This window comes from Carettochelys insculpta, chromosome 6 (assembly GCF_033958435.1).
Source record: "Carettochelys insculpta isolate YL-2023 chromosome 6, ASM3395843v1, whole genome shotgun sequence".
Classification (NCBI taxonomy): Eukaryota; Metazoa; Chordata; order Testudines; family Carettochelyidae; genus Carettochelys; species Carettochelys insculpta.
This window is the reverse complement of record NC_134142.1, coordinates 60296127-60310378: the sequence shown is the minus strand read 5'-3', so window position 1 is coordinate 60310378 and position 14252 is coordinate 60296127. Positions and strand designations below refer to the sequence as shown.

At 45.4% G+C, this 14252-nt stretch overlaps 1 long non-coding RNA gene across 1 annotated transcript in view; it reads right to left on the bottom strand.

The window, feature by feature from the left end:
* Window positions 1-9132: 9132 nt before the first annotated feature.
* The window catches only part of LOC142015363 (uncharacterized), a 47295-nt gene continuing 42175 nt past the window's right edge, over window positions 9133-14252 (bottom strand). Inside the window, exons 3-4 of the long non-coding RNA XR_012646138.1 lie at window positions 9440-9598; window positions 9133-9319 (exon numbers count right to left, since the gene is read on the bottom strand). This is a non-coding gene — a long non-coding RNA (uncharacterized LOC142015363). The remainder of the gene's footprint in view (window positions 9320-9439; window positions 9599-14252) is intronic.

Genomic DNA, 14252 nt, shown 5'->3' with positions numbered 1-14252 from the left:
CAGTGCAAGCATGGATCCACGAATGCTTCAACTCATAGCACAGATTGTTTCGACAACCACAGCATCTGTCACACAACTTGTCCTTCAATTCCAAAGTTCAATGATGCTTGGATCTCCTACTGGTGCTGCTGTTGCTGCTGCTGCTGCTGACAAGGATGGTGGGTTTGAACAGCAATTCTGCCAACTGCGGTCTAAGAACTCACAGCTGGTGGCTGCCATGACTGCATTGCTGACAGCGGAGTGGTGATTTTGGACTCAAGAAACCAGCACACAATGGTGGGATCACATTATTTTGGAGTCCTGGGACAGCCAGCAGTGGGTGCAAAACTTTCACATGCGCAAGTCCACTTATATGGAACTTTGTGATGCACTGGCGCCTTTCCTGAAGCACAGCAACACCAAAATGAGGCCAGCTTTAATGGTACAGAAGCAAGTGACAATTGCACTGTGGAAGTTTGCAGCACCCGACAGTTACTGGTCAGTGGCAAATCAGTTTGGGGTGGCCAGATCTACAGTGGGGTTCGTGGTGGTGGAGGTGGCCCATGCAATCTGTCAGCTTCTCTTCAGGAAGACTGTGACCCTGGGAGATGTACAGGCCACAGTGGATGGCTTTGCTGCCCAGGGGTTTCCCAACTGCGGTGGGGCAACAGATGGCACGCACATCCCTATCATGGCCCTAGGATAATATACTCCTGGCGTCGGAGTATATTAATTGAAAGGGGTACTTTTCCATGGTCATGCAGAGGTTGTCCTCTTTTGGTGGGAATGGGAAGGACTGCAAAGCAGGGGCAGCAGCCAGGTGTCCTATGGCAGTGACAAATGGACGGCTGTGTGTGGGTGGGGCTTTGATGCACAATAAAAATAATGTGAAGAAAAAAAATATATCCAAAGAAAGGCTGGTTGTAAAGGGACCTGGGAGGGCAAAAGCACAGCAGAGGAATCCCCCATGTGGTGCAGGGGGATTCCTGACAACTGAAAACAAATGGTGCTTGGTAACCAACATGGGAGGGGAAACACCCAGCACAGCCCGACAGGCGTGTGGCACCAGGAAGTCCTGCCAAAGCAAAATAAACGCTGGGGGAAGGGGGACTGGGAGGGGAAACACCCAGCAGCTGCAGCAAAAGCGTGGTGTGGAGGATTGGGGGGTCATGAAAAATGAAAAGAAATGCTGGTTGGAAAGAAACATGCGGGGTGGGGAACAGAGCACCCACTGGCTGCTGCAGGCCAATGTAAAGGGACAGGGAGCATGTTTAAAAAAAAAACTGATGCGAATTCCTGTGCTTCCACAGGTTGCCAAAGAAGACATCGCCCTCCTAAAACTAACAGATATGGAGAAAGAACAGCTACTCCTGCTGTGTGACCAAAAGCCTGGAAAATTTTCTAAAATGCTGTGTGGCACCATGACACCAGCTTGCTATCTGGCTGCCTGGCGTGGCAAGGTGTGCTACCGCAGAAACCGCAACAAGTCTGGCCTGCCCAAGCACCTCGTGAAAAAAATACAAGAGCGCCTGGATGGGACCTTCGAGGAGATCTCTGAAAAGGAGAAGCGCTTCATCCCAAGAAACATTAACACGCTGTTCCGGGGGGCACAGAAGTACAGCTAGCAAACCTGTACCTATGCAAAACCCTATAGCTATACCCACCCCCAAACCGCTTCGAGCATGCAGAATAAAAACTCACCCGAACCGCTTGCTCCAGAGGGCTCAGGGACCGGCGTGGAAGTGACTGGCATGGAGGAAACTGCCGTGAAGGGTTCCGGTGTGGGGGGGAACGCCATGGAGGGGACTGGTTCCAGGTCTGTGCTGAAGAGTTACGGACTGTCTGGAACAATTTCCTCTGTCCCCTGCTTGTTGCTCCCTTCCTCCTCTCCATTGTCCTCTTCCTCCAGGCCACCCTGCTCCTCCCGAACTCCATACCAGGGCCTCCATAAGTGTTGTAATTCAGTCCGAGCTCCACGGTGGAGTTATTCCCCATAAGCATTTGTAGCTGTTGATAATAGTGGCAGGTCTGTGGAGCTGCCTTGACCGGTGGTTGGCTTCCTGGGCTTTTTGATAGGCCTGACAGAGTTCTTTCACCTTCACCCAGCATTGCATTCAGTCCCGGGAGTAACCTTGGGCAGCCATTTCATGCGCCATCGGATCATAGACGGCCACATTTCTCATGGCCACCAGAAGTCTCTTTGCCCTGATTGTCCTCCCTGAATGGCAACAAGCTCCAGAATCTCCTGGTGGGTCCAAGCTGGGGCTCTCTTGCGAGCCTGAGAAATGCTAGTCAGGACAACTACCCTACCCACTACTCACAACTGAAGTACAGGGCTACCAAGAATTGCTACCAATGCAGCGCGATGCAATGGGCAAAGGGATTTTTTCGTAATGGACGCCACTTTTATTTGCAGGGCTCGGCCGCTAAATTCCAATTCAAATTTTAATTCAAATTCAAATTCAATCCAAACTTTGCGGGGTTACTTTGACCTTCTTCCTGCACACCTGACAGGAGTGTACAACAAAGCGGCCATACTTGGAGAGTCACTGCATAGCTTTTTTGGGATACATCCGGGACGCTTCTGGAGGCTAACAAATTCCAATTAAAGACATAGTGCTTCCACACTAGCCTTGATTTGAGATTTTTAAATTCAAAATAGACTCTATACCCATCCTATAATATCAATATTCTCTAATCGGCATTATGGCTCAATAAATTGAGTTAACAATATTACTTGTGAAGACAATCGCGTTGTAATATCGAGCTAAAGCCTTGAAAGTTCGAATTTATCCCGTAGTGTAGACTCAGCCTTTGTTAGAGTTTCTCCTAATTTACACCTGTGTTACTGATATCAAGATTTATTCCTATGGAAGTAATTCAAAATCTGACAAACCGTCCAGGATCCCTACCACTTCTGCCCAAGAAAGCCTTTTGCTATTATGATGTGCAGGCACATGATAACATGCTGCAGTGTAGAACCTCTCTAATTTTCAGGAGAAGCAGCACAAACGACCGAATTTTGTAAATTAGTGACTACATGAACAAAACAGAATTTATAAAAGTGGGGCGTGTTGTCCCAAAATGAATTTTGTTCCTTTACTTGCTCAATTGTGGCGTAGTTTGATTTATGCTAACACTTCATAGTAGTGTCTGTAGTATATATTGTGAAAATAATGAAATCTTACTCATATGAGACATCACTCCATTAAGTCTTTGCAGTGAACTGGAGAGAGACTGCCATTGCTTTGTGCAGATTATAATAAAGTGTGCAGTTTAGTGAAGACTAGATTATGAGGTTCTTCTGTAACGAAGACTGATTTATAGCTGTCATTCTATTTCCAACCTTTTTTCATAGGTTCTGATAAAAATCTCAGGCAAATTCCTTTCGTGCTGAAATTTTCTCTGTTTATCTCAGCCCAAAAGTGAATTGTTCGGAAGGTGTTTGGGGAGGTGGTGGTGGTTATGGATTCTTTAAAGAACTTTAGAACACTAAGCATGGAATCCATCTATTGTCAATCACACAGCCACAATTAATTCTTCACACCTTAGAACTAGAGACACTCAGGCCTTACAATGCAATTCAATTTTGGAAAGTGTCAGTAAAATTGTACTTTCTTACCAAACAGATGTTCCTGGGGGCCTGATTTGTCATGGCCTCTCACCCCGTGGAGTCATTTACACCTGTCAAAAGAGGACGTAAAATACAACCAGAATTCTCCACTCATTTCAGTGGTAAGTGTCATACACCCATTCTGAACAGCTACAAAACTTGGGATCCACAAAGGGACTTTGGTGCAATCCTGAGTGTTATGGTACCTAACTTTTACATGCCTAGAAAACCGCAGGAACAACACAATGACTCCCAAAGCTTGAGCTTAGCACCTATGCTTCCGACACGATAAATGGGGAGATCTAGGCATCTTAGAATGCAAACCAAAAATGCTGGCAGCTCCCTGAGCTAGGGAATGGGAGATTCCGACCAGAGGCCTGTGTTCTAAACCCTACTCCTTTCTCATACATAGGCACTTAATGACAGGGTGCAGGGAAACGCCTATGTCAGCTCAGAAACCCCTCACTGGGAGCCTGCTGTGTGAAATCAAGTAGCTTAGGTACCTAAGCATTGCCCTGCTGGAATAGGTTACATGTCTGCCCCACTCCATACAAAACGAAGGTGCCCATCATAAGTTTTAGCCCAGTACTTAGAGCTCTTGCTTCAGATGTCGGAGATCTAGCTTCAGTTCCCCCTCGCACCCCACCACCAGAAGGTGAGAGAGGCTCAAAACAGGGGTCTCCCACTTGTGGGGAGAGAGCTGCAATCACAGAGCTATGGACTAGACTGACCCACCTCGTTCAATCCCTCCCGTTGGAACTGATGTACTCTGAATATTGACAACAGAAGAGGCTGGCAGCTGCAGGACAGGGCCACAGATCTCTCACCTCAGGGTGAGTATGCTAACTGCTGAATTACCGAGTCCCAGGCTCTTTCTCAATCTGGCCCAATGCTTATGCTGGTGTGTATGTGTGTGTATATATATATATACACACACATATCCCCAGTGGAACTGGACCACAGAGCAGGGAAACAGAAAGGATTGCTAGCAGGCTGCCCTCAACACTGCATTACAGGTGGAAGACCCTGGAACCACTCCCCTGTTCCAGCCACTCTTTCATTATTTATCCAGGGTGCAGCAGCTTCACCAGGAGAGACTGAAGGAGACCAGTGTTCTCTGTAAGCTGAGCACTTGGGCTGCCTCCCAGAAGAGATTTGGGTGCTGCCCAGCTGATCAGCAGAGCGCCCACAGCCACCCACAATGAGCAACCTGTGTTTGTATTGGTGGTGCACATCCACACATGACTTGGTGCACATAACAAAATTTATTCTGCCCTTGGATGGACAAAATTAGAGGGAACATTGAAAGAGACCCAGCCACTGCATCTGAATAGCCCATGGTTAGATAGGTCAGGGAAAGATGGACTGTAAGATGGATAGAAAGCTGGCTTGATGGTCGGGCCCAACGGGTAGTGGTCAATGGCTCACTATCTGGATGGCGGTCTGTTTCAAGCGGAGTGCCGCAAGGCTCGGTTCTGGGGCCAGTGTTATTCAACATCTTTATTAATGACTTGGATGAGGGACTGGATTGCACCCTCAGCAAGTTTGCAGATGACACAAAACCTGGGAGAGAGGTAGACTCGTTGGAGGGTAGAGAGAGAATCTAGAGGGACCTGGATAAATTGGAGGAATGGGCCAAAAGAAATCTGATGCAGTTCAATAAGGAGAAGTGTAGAGTCCTGCACCTGAGGGTGGAAGAATCCCAAGCATTGGTGTAGGCTGGGGACCGATTGGCTCAGCAGCAGTACGATGGAAAGGGACCCAGGGGTTATGGTGGATGAAAGGCTGGATATGAGTAAGCAGTGTGCCCTTGTAGGCAAGAAGGCTAACAGCATACGAGGGTGCATTAGCAGGAGCATTTTGAGCAGATCTAGAGAAGTAGTTACTCCTCTTTATTCAGCACTGGTGAGGCCACATCTGGAATACTGTGTCCAGTTTTGGGCCCCCCAGTATAAAAAGGATGTGGATTTGCTGGTGCAGGTTCAGCAAAGGGCAACAAAAATGATTAAGGGGCTGGAGCACAAGACCTATGAGGATAGGCTGAGGGATTTGGGCTTCTTTAGTTTACAGAAGAGAAGACTTAGAGATGATTTAATAGCAGCCCTCAACTTCCTGAAAGGGAGCTCTAAAGAGGAGGGTGAGAAACTGTTCTCAGTGGTGTCAGATGGCAGAACAAGGAGCAATGGTCAGAAGTTGAAGAGGGAGAGATGTAGGTTAGATATCAGGAAAAACTACTTCACCAGGCAGGTGGTGAAGCATTGGAATGCGTAGCCTCGAGAGGTGGCGGATTCTCCATCCCTTGAGGTTTTTAAGTCCTGGCTGGACAAGGTCCTGGCTGGGATGACTTAGTGGGGGTTGATCCTGCTTGAAGCAGGGGGCTGGACAAGATGACCTCCTGAGGTCCCTTCCGGCCCTGTGAGTCTGTGAAACAACTGTTCCTAACCCTCCTCCCCCTCTGGCAGAGGGAGTGGGGAATTGAACCTAATTCTCTCACATCCCAAGCAAATGCACGGACAAAAAGTCATAAGTTGGGTGACTGTATCTCCCTGGCCAAATATGGGACACGGGTGAATGACACCGTCCCGGACAAAACAGGATAGATGGTCACCCTATGGGGGTGGGGGCACATGCAGGGGGTAGCTGTAACTCGTGGCTGCCCCATGACTTGTGACACCAGGAACTACGCGGCTGCTCTGCCAGTGAAGCTCCCAGCTCCTGCTGCTGGGGGAAGTTGGGGGCAGCTGAGCTGCCTTGCGAGGCTGGCTCCCAGCTTTCCCCAGCCAGGGGAAGTTGGGCAGCAGCTGTGCCACTGCACAAGGCCAGCTCCCGGCTCCCCTCATCTGGGGGAAATCAGGCAGCTAGTAAAGAAGTGGAATACAGGGCAACTACCCCCTTCGGTAAAATAAATCGGGACACCGGGATGGTGTCCAAAACACAGGGCTGTCCTGCCCAAAATGGGAAGGATGGTCACCCTAATCATAAGGTCATCTTTTCCTCCTCATTTTTGAATGGGACTTGATCCCGTGAGCATCCCCAAAGGTCACCTACCAGATCAGACCCTGCACATGATTTAGACGGCCGAACACCTGTTGTCCCCAGTTCCTGGATCACCCTGGAGCCTGAGTAACCGATAGGCACCCATATACCTGGAGAAAGAGGTAGCACTGCGCATACCCAGAGGCAGGAACATAGGGGCCCAGGGAACTTGTACACTGAGTAACTTAGGCACCGCATGAGTTAAGCACCAACAGGGATTACAGGGAGTTCTTAAGTGCACAGCGAAGCAAGTAGGTTCACAGATCCCACTCAAAGATATTACATGAAGCGAAAGACAGTAGTAACTCAGCTGCTGGGTGTATTCAGAAATATATCTGCTTACTTCACTGAGTAAAATGAGTTTTCACTACTTGTTACTCCTGCTAGAGGTGTTGGCTCTAATGTGCTAACAGAGAGTCAGCTGAATTCTATTCCTTTTCATATCTCAGCAACAGGGCCAAATTCTGCTCTCAGTGAAACCAGCACAACCCTTCCCTAAGCAGCAGAGGAACACAGGGTAACTGCAGGTAAGATCTGGCCTGCTATCCGTATTTTCGGTGATGAGGGATAAGAAGGAAAGTACACAGCACAGCATTCACAACCCAGTTAGAGTCTGGTAATTAGGTAAAAAGTGTCTTTTAATTGCAAGCTGAACAAATCTGATCTGAAGTCACTGAGACACACTAAACTCAGACCCCATGATACAATTTTTAAGTCAATTTTCAGTGCAGAATCCTCAGAGTCTTCACTGCTGAGCTGCCTTAACCATTTGACCTCTAATGATGCTCGTAAGCAATTACGGGTGCCCTTGACTCTAAAGCTTTAAAGCAGACATGCTTAAAGGGACCTGACTCTTTAAGATGGCTCCACACTAGGGATCAGAGGGGTGGCCAAGTTAGTCTGTATCTTCAAAAACAACAAGAAGTCCTGTGGCACCTTATAGACTAACAGATATTTTGGAGCATAAGCTTCTGTGGCAAAGGCCCACTTCCTCAGAAGCATCTGATAAAGCAAGTGTTTGCCCATGAACGTTTATGCTCCAAAATATCTGCTAGTCTATAAGGTGCCACAGGCCTTCTTGTTGCTCTACACTACAGAGTCAAGCTGTTGTTCAAGCTGGGAACAACAAATCCTGGAAAACAGGTTCTGTCCACACAGATAAGCGCTCCTGACCTCACCTGTACCTCTGAGAGTGGTACTTTCTCAAAGCAAGCATTAACAATCCCACTTCCTGAAACGTTCATTGCACAGCAGTGTAACACCAATGCAAATGCAAACCACAGGCTTTGCAGCCACTTATCATAGAATCATAGAACACTGTGACTGGAAGGGACCTCGAGAAGCCATCGAGTGCAGCCCCCTGCCCCAATGGCAGGACCAAGTACTATCTAAACCATCCCTGATAGACATCTATCTAACCTGTTCTTAAATATCTCCAGTGATGGAGATTCCACAACCTCCCTTGGCAATTTATTCCACTGTTTGACCACCCTGACAGTTAGGAACTTTTTCCTAATGTCCAACCTAAACCTCCCTTGCTGCAGTTTAAGTGCATTGCCCTTGTTCTATCCTCAGAGGCCAAGAAGAACAAGTTTTCTCCCTCCTTCTTATGACACCCTTTTAGATACCTGAAAACCGCTATCATGTTGCCCCTCAATCTTCTCTTTTCCAAAGGAAACAAGCCCAATTCTTTCAACCTTTTTTCATAGGTCACATTCTCTAGACCTTTAATGATTCTTGTTGCTCTTCTCTGGACCCTCTCTAGTTTCTCCACATCTTTTTTGAACTGCGGTGCCCAGAACTGGACACAATACTCCAGCTCAGGGCTAACCAGCGCAGAGTAGAGCGGAAGAATGACTTCTCGTGTCTTGTTCACAACACACCTGTTAATGCATCCTAGAATCATGTTTGCTTTTTTTGCAATAGCATCACACTGTTGACTCATATTTAGCTTGTGGTCTACTATAACCCCTAGATCCCTTTCTGCTGTAGTCGTTCCTAGACAGTCTCTCCCCATTCTGTATGTGTGAAACTGACTGTTCCTTCCTAAGTGCAGCACTTTGCATTTGTCCTTATTAAACTTCATCCTGTTTACCTCAGACCATTTCTCCAATTTATCCAGATCATTTTGAATTATGACCCTATCCTCCAAAGCAGTCGCAACCCCTCCCAACTTGGTATCATCTGCAAACTTAATAAGCGTACTTTCTATGCCAATATCTAAATCATTGATGAAGACATTGAACAGAACCAGTCCTAACTTCAAGGTTGCTTGTCCTTTCGGCTTGGATCTACGGTGTTCTGCCACCTTTTCCAATGACTGTTTCCCTGCTCTCTGTTCCAGGAAGATTGAAGAGCAGCCAAGACATGCCCGTCTCTTCTCTATTCTCTCCACTCCCAGGATAGAGAAAGAGCAAACAGCACACATAATCAATGTTTATTTATAGAAAGTTTTAACTGAAATTTATGCATAACAAACAATAAAAACCATAACCCAAGCTCTCCTCACTTCATTTACTCCTGTAAAACATGTAATGAACGAGGTTTGTGAGCACAGACCACAAATACACGTGGCACATACATTAAATAATATTGTAACCCTGAAGAGCATCGATAAAAATGGACTTAATGTGGGCCAGAGCTTGAGTCATCATTTGGGAGCTGCCTCAGTTTCACCTCCCAGCTGCCAGGCTTTTAAAAAAAAATAAGCAGAGAAAACAGACATTAGAGAAAAGTCATTGAAATGACAGATCCACAGTCACTAGGCAAGGCTGTCGCCAGCCACTAAATAAATCCTAGCCCTCTACTTACTTTTCCACAGTTTTTCAATCTTCGTTGATTCTCCATGACTGCATCCCAGAGGTACACGCTTCCTTTGGTATAGTATCTGGAGAAACTGACTATGCCAGAGGCATTCCCCAGATGGATCTGGTCTCTGGATTCTGGCCCATATCACCCCCATGTCTGGCTCTTACAGGGAAAGGAAAAAAGAAAACTCAAGTCAGCACCAAACAGGGCCTCTGAACAGAAAACAGGCTGCAGGACTAGGCCGAGGACATTCGTACAAAGTGTAAAACCTTGCATTTAAATTAAATTGAATAAAAAAGAATCAAATCAAGTTTTCCCCCTGGATAACAATTACCCAAAGTAGTGGGTGTTCATAATTAGGGTTACCATATATATAAAAAAGAGGACACCAGGGATAGAGGGAGTAGCTGTATCAGTATCTACCAACTCATTTTGTATTAAAGTGTTATAGTACACGAATACAATCTGAGTTGGTAGATACTTGTACAGACACACTCCCTCTTGGGGTGTCGTCTTTTTTTGAAAGGTCAAATACGGTAACCCTACCATAATACTCCGCAAACCTGCTGCCTGTCCCAGTGCTTGTCAGGCAATAGGGGTGAGGGGCACCCAGTTCATTAATGACATGCATATACTTGTACAGTGGCATCCATATACTTGTGCCGGTGTGTGGAAACCATACCGTGACAAGGATAAGGTGTCTGAGAAAGCTTCATTTTCTTCTAACACTGAACAAGCGTTGTTACCAGAATAAGAGCAATATCTTTCTAAAGATATTTTGTTTTCCCCATGCCAGAGTTGTACAGGTATTTAGGTGCCTAAAGATACAGCTACATGCCTCAGTGGAATTTTAAAATGTGTCCAGGTACCTAATTCCCATGAGCCATTTAAAATATAGTTTGGTGCTTTTGGGTAGAAATGGTATCCTTAGACTCTGTTCATCAGGGGCTGGAAATGGGTGACACAGGAGGGATCACTTGCTGACTACCTGTTCTGTTCACTTCCCCAGGGGCATCTGACCATGGCCACTGTCAGAAGACAGGATAATGAGCTAGATGGGCCTTTGGTCTGACCCAGTATGGTTGTTCTTATGCACACAGTTGCATCTTTAGGATCTAAATAACTATAAAAATCTGGCTCTCCGTCTCTTTCTGCTTCATGACAAAACTGCTATTTAGAAATTTTCCCAGGCCTGGTTTCCTGCAACATAATTAAAGCGCTGTACATATATCTTCACAGAAACGGAAAGTGAAACACATCTGACACTTCACTTTAGAACTCAAACTCTGTGTGACATTAAGGTTATGTCTACATTAGCCAAAAACTTTGAAATGTCCATGCAAATGACCATTTTGAAGTTTACTAATGAAGTGCTGAAATACTTATTCAGTGCTTCATTAGCATGCGGGCGGCCGCGGCACTTCGAAATTGACGCGTCTCGCCACCACGTGGCTCATCCAGATGGGGCTCCTTTTCGAAAGGACCCCGCCTACTTCGAAGTCCCCTTATTCCCAACTGCTCACAGGAATAAGGGGACTTCGAAGCAGGCGGGGTCCTTTCCAAAAGGAGCCCCATCAGGACAAGCCACGCGGCGGCGAGACGCGTCAATTTCGAAGCGCTGCGGCCACATGCATGCTAATGAGGCGCTGAATATCCATTTCAGCACTTCATTAGTAAACTTCGAAATGGCCATTTGCACAGCCATTTTGAAGTTTTTGGCTAGTGTAGACACGGCCTAACAGTGGCAAATAATTTACTACAAGTATGCACCTGCCAATGTGCCACACACCTGCTTCAGAGAGCTGTGTGGCAGGCACCGCAGCGCACAGACAAGAACATAACAAGGGTCGTATGGGGTCAGACCAAAGGTCCATCTAGCCCAGTATCCTGTCTTCTGAGAGTGGCCAATGCCAGCTGCTTCAGTGGGAATGAACAGAACAGGTAATCATAATGTGATTCATCTGCTCTTGCCCATTCCCAGATTCTTGCAGAGACTAAGGATGCCATACCAGCCTATCCTGGCTAAGACTCATGATGGACCTATCGTCCATGTAGTTATCTAGTTCTTTTTTGAATCCTGTTATAACATTAATCTTCACAGCACCCTCTGGCGAGGAGTTCCACAAGTTGATTGCATTGTGTAAAGGAATACTTGCTAAATATTTGTTTTAAATCTGCTGCCTAGTCATTTAATCTGGGGACCCCTATTTCTCGTGCTCTAAGAAGGAGTAAACAGCACTTTCTTATCTACTTTCTCTTCACCAGCCAGGATTTTATCGACCTCTAGCATATCCCCCCTTCGTCATCTCTTTTCCAAGCTGAAAAAACTCAGCATTATTAATCTGTCCTCAGCTACGTCTACACTAGCCAAAAATTTCGAAATGGCCATGCAAATGGCCATTTTGAAGTTTACTAATGAAGCGCTGAAATACATATTCAGCCCCTCATTAGCATGCAGGCAGCCGTGGCACTTCGAAATTGATGCAGCTTGCCGCCGCGTCGCTCGTCCAGCCAGGGCTCCTTTTTGAAAGGACCCCGGCTACTTCGAAGTCCCCTTATTCCTATGAGCGGGGTTTTTGGCTAGTGTAGACATAGCCCTCATATGAAAGCTCTTCTATACCCCTTATCTTTTTGTTGCTCTTTTCTGAATCTTTTCCAATGCCAATATATCTTTTTTGAGATGGGCTGCCCACATCTGCACATGCTATTCAAGATGTGGGTACAATGAAAAGAACTGGGGCAAGTGCTAGGGGAAGACATACTGCATCCACTTGAAAAAAACAAAAACAAAACAAAGAAAAGCAGGCTGGTTAGTGTAGGCACAATGAACCACTGCACGGACAGATGGGGCTGGCAATGATCAGCCATGTAATTTGCCCCTGGAATGGAACATTTCTATGGTGCAGATGGATCATACAAGAGCTTACAGTCACCTTCACCTCTATTATCCCCCATTTGGCTTTTTATTTCAGAAGAAGAAAAACAAGCTAATGCTAATGCACTGTTAAGACCGAGCCATCACACACGTAAGTTAGGGTAACTCCTACAATGCTAACTCTACCACACCTTACAACATTTATAGTGACAGATGTAGCTGTGTTAGTCTGCATTCTATCAAAACAAAAAAACAGTCGTGTAGCACTTTAAGACTAACAAACTAATTTATCAGGTGATGAGCTTTCATTGGACAGACCCACTTCTTCAGATCATAGCCTTACCGAACAGACTCAACATAAAAGCACAGAGGTCCAAAAATTATCAAGGTTGGCAAATCAGAAGAGCAGAGGGATGGGGGAGAGAGGGTTTGGGATGGTGAAGTTAAGAGTTAGATAAAATATCAAAGGATGTGTAACAGTCCTTATAATGGGTCAGGTAATTGCTCTCCCCGTTCAAACCACGTGTTAATGTGTTGAATTTGAACATGAACATTAATTCTGAGTATTCTCTCTGTAGATGCTTGTTAAAGTCCCTTTTCAGTAGAACACAAACTCTCTATTCTTTAACAGAATGGCCCACTCCATTAAAACGCTGCTGATAGGTTGGTGTATTTGGAGATTTTTGATGTCTGTTCTATGTCTATTCATTCTTTTGTTAAAGAGCGTTTGCAGCCAGTCCTATACACATGCTGTCTGGGCATTGTTGGTACGATGGCCCGTATGTTAGCTGAGGAACAGGAGAATGTGTCCATGATTCTCTAATTAACACGGTTAGGTCCAGTGATGGTAGATATATTATATATAATATAACAGATATATCTATTCTGGAGATACCAGTCACTTTTCAGAGAGCAGTGTCTTAACTTTTGAAGGATCTAAATTTCTATGTTCTGTATTTTTAACTCTTAATAGGATTTTCAAAATTTACCATCCCTGTTTCTTTAGAAGAAAAAAAAAAGGAACTATTTGACTTACAGAGTTTGCAACTTCTGTCAACTTCTAAAAGTATTACAACCTCCATGGCCCTGTAACTCTAGCAAAGACATCATTAACTGCCCTTGTAAGTTCCTTGATATATCACTATTTGCTCTGCACAGTTTACAAGCTCAGGTTGCTTTAGTAAGGCATCTGGAGAGAAAGGCGGGTGGTCCCCTATTGAGACCAACAGGAGGGAAAATGACCACAGACCCTGACAGCATCCTTAAACTTTTTCAACTTGATGTTTTTAGACTTAATGAAAGCTACAAACACAACATGAAAGCCTAGTTCTGCCTTCCGTTACATATGTTCGCTTTCCATTTATATAATCTGGCGCATATACAACTAGAGAGCTAGGGCCTACTTTTGAGCATCTAATTGCAGATGTTTTTAGAGTTCTCCAGTGTAAAATTACTGGTCCGAACATATGGCGAAAACATTAGTTTTCACACTTAAATTACTCAAAAAAAATCCAAATAGACTTTGATCAAACTTTCAATCCCCAATGGCTGAAAGTGAGGCAGAAACATTTCAACACCAAAATAATTTGCTTGAAAACAATCATGAGAAGCTAGAAAAGAAAATTAGAATGGAGTCCAGCTTTCACGCCCAGACCTTGCACACACCTCTATGAAATAGATTCTGATTGATGCGACTGGATTCAATCTAATGTACATGTAGAGCAGGAAAGGGAGTACAGAACAGTGAGCACTTAAGAACATGACAATAGTTGGATGAAGTGTGCCTGTCCTATTCCTCCTCCCGCTCTGCTGCTAGAAATGGTTTTGCTCCTACCTTAGATGGAACGACCATTTTCTACCAGTTCTTAATTAGCTATTTTCTGTAACAAGGATGAAATTGTTTTTTGTCCATCTATTTTTTTTGTCAACACTATTAAACCC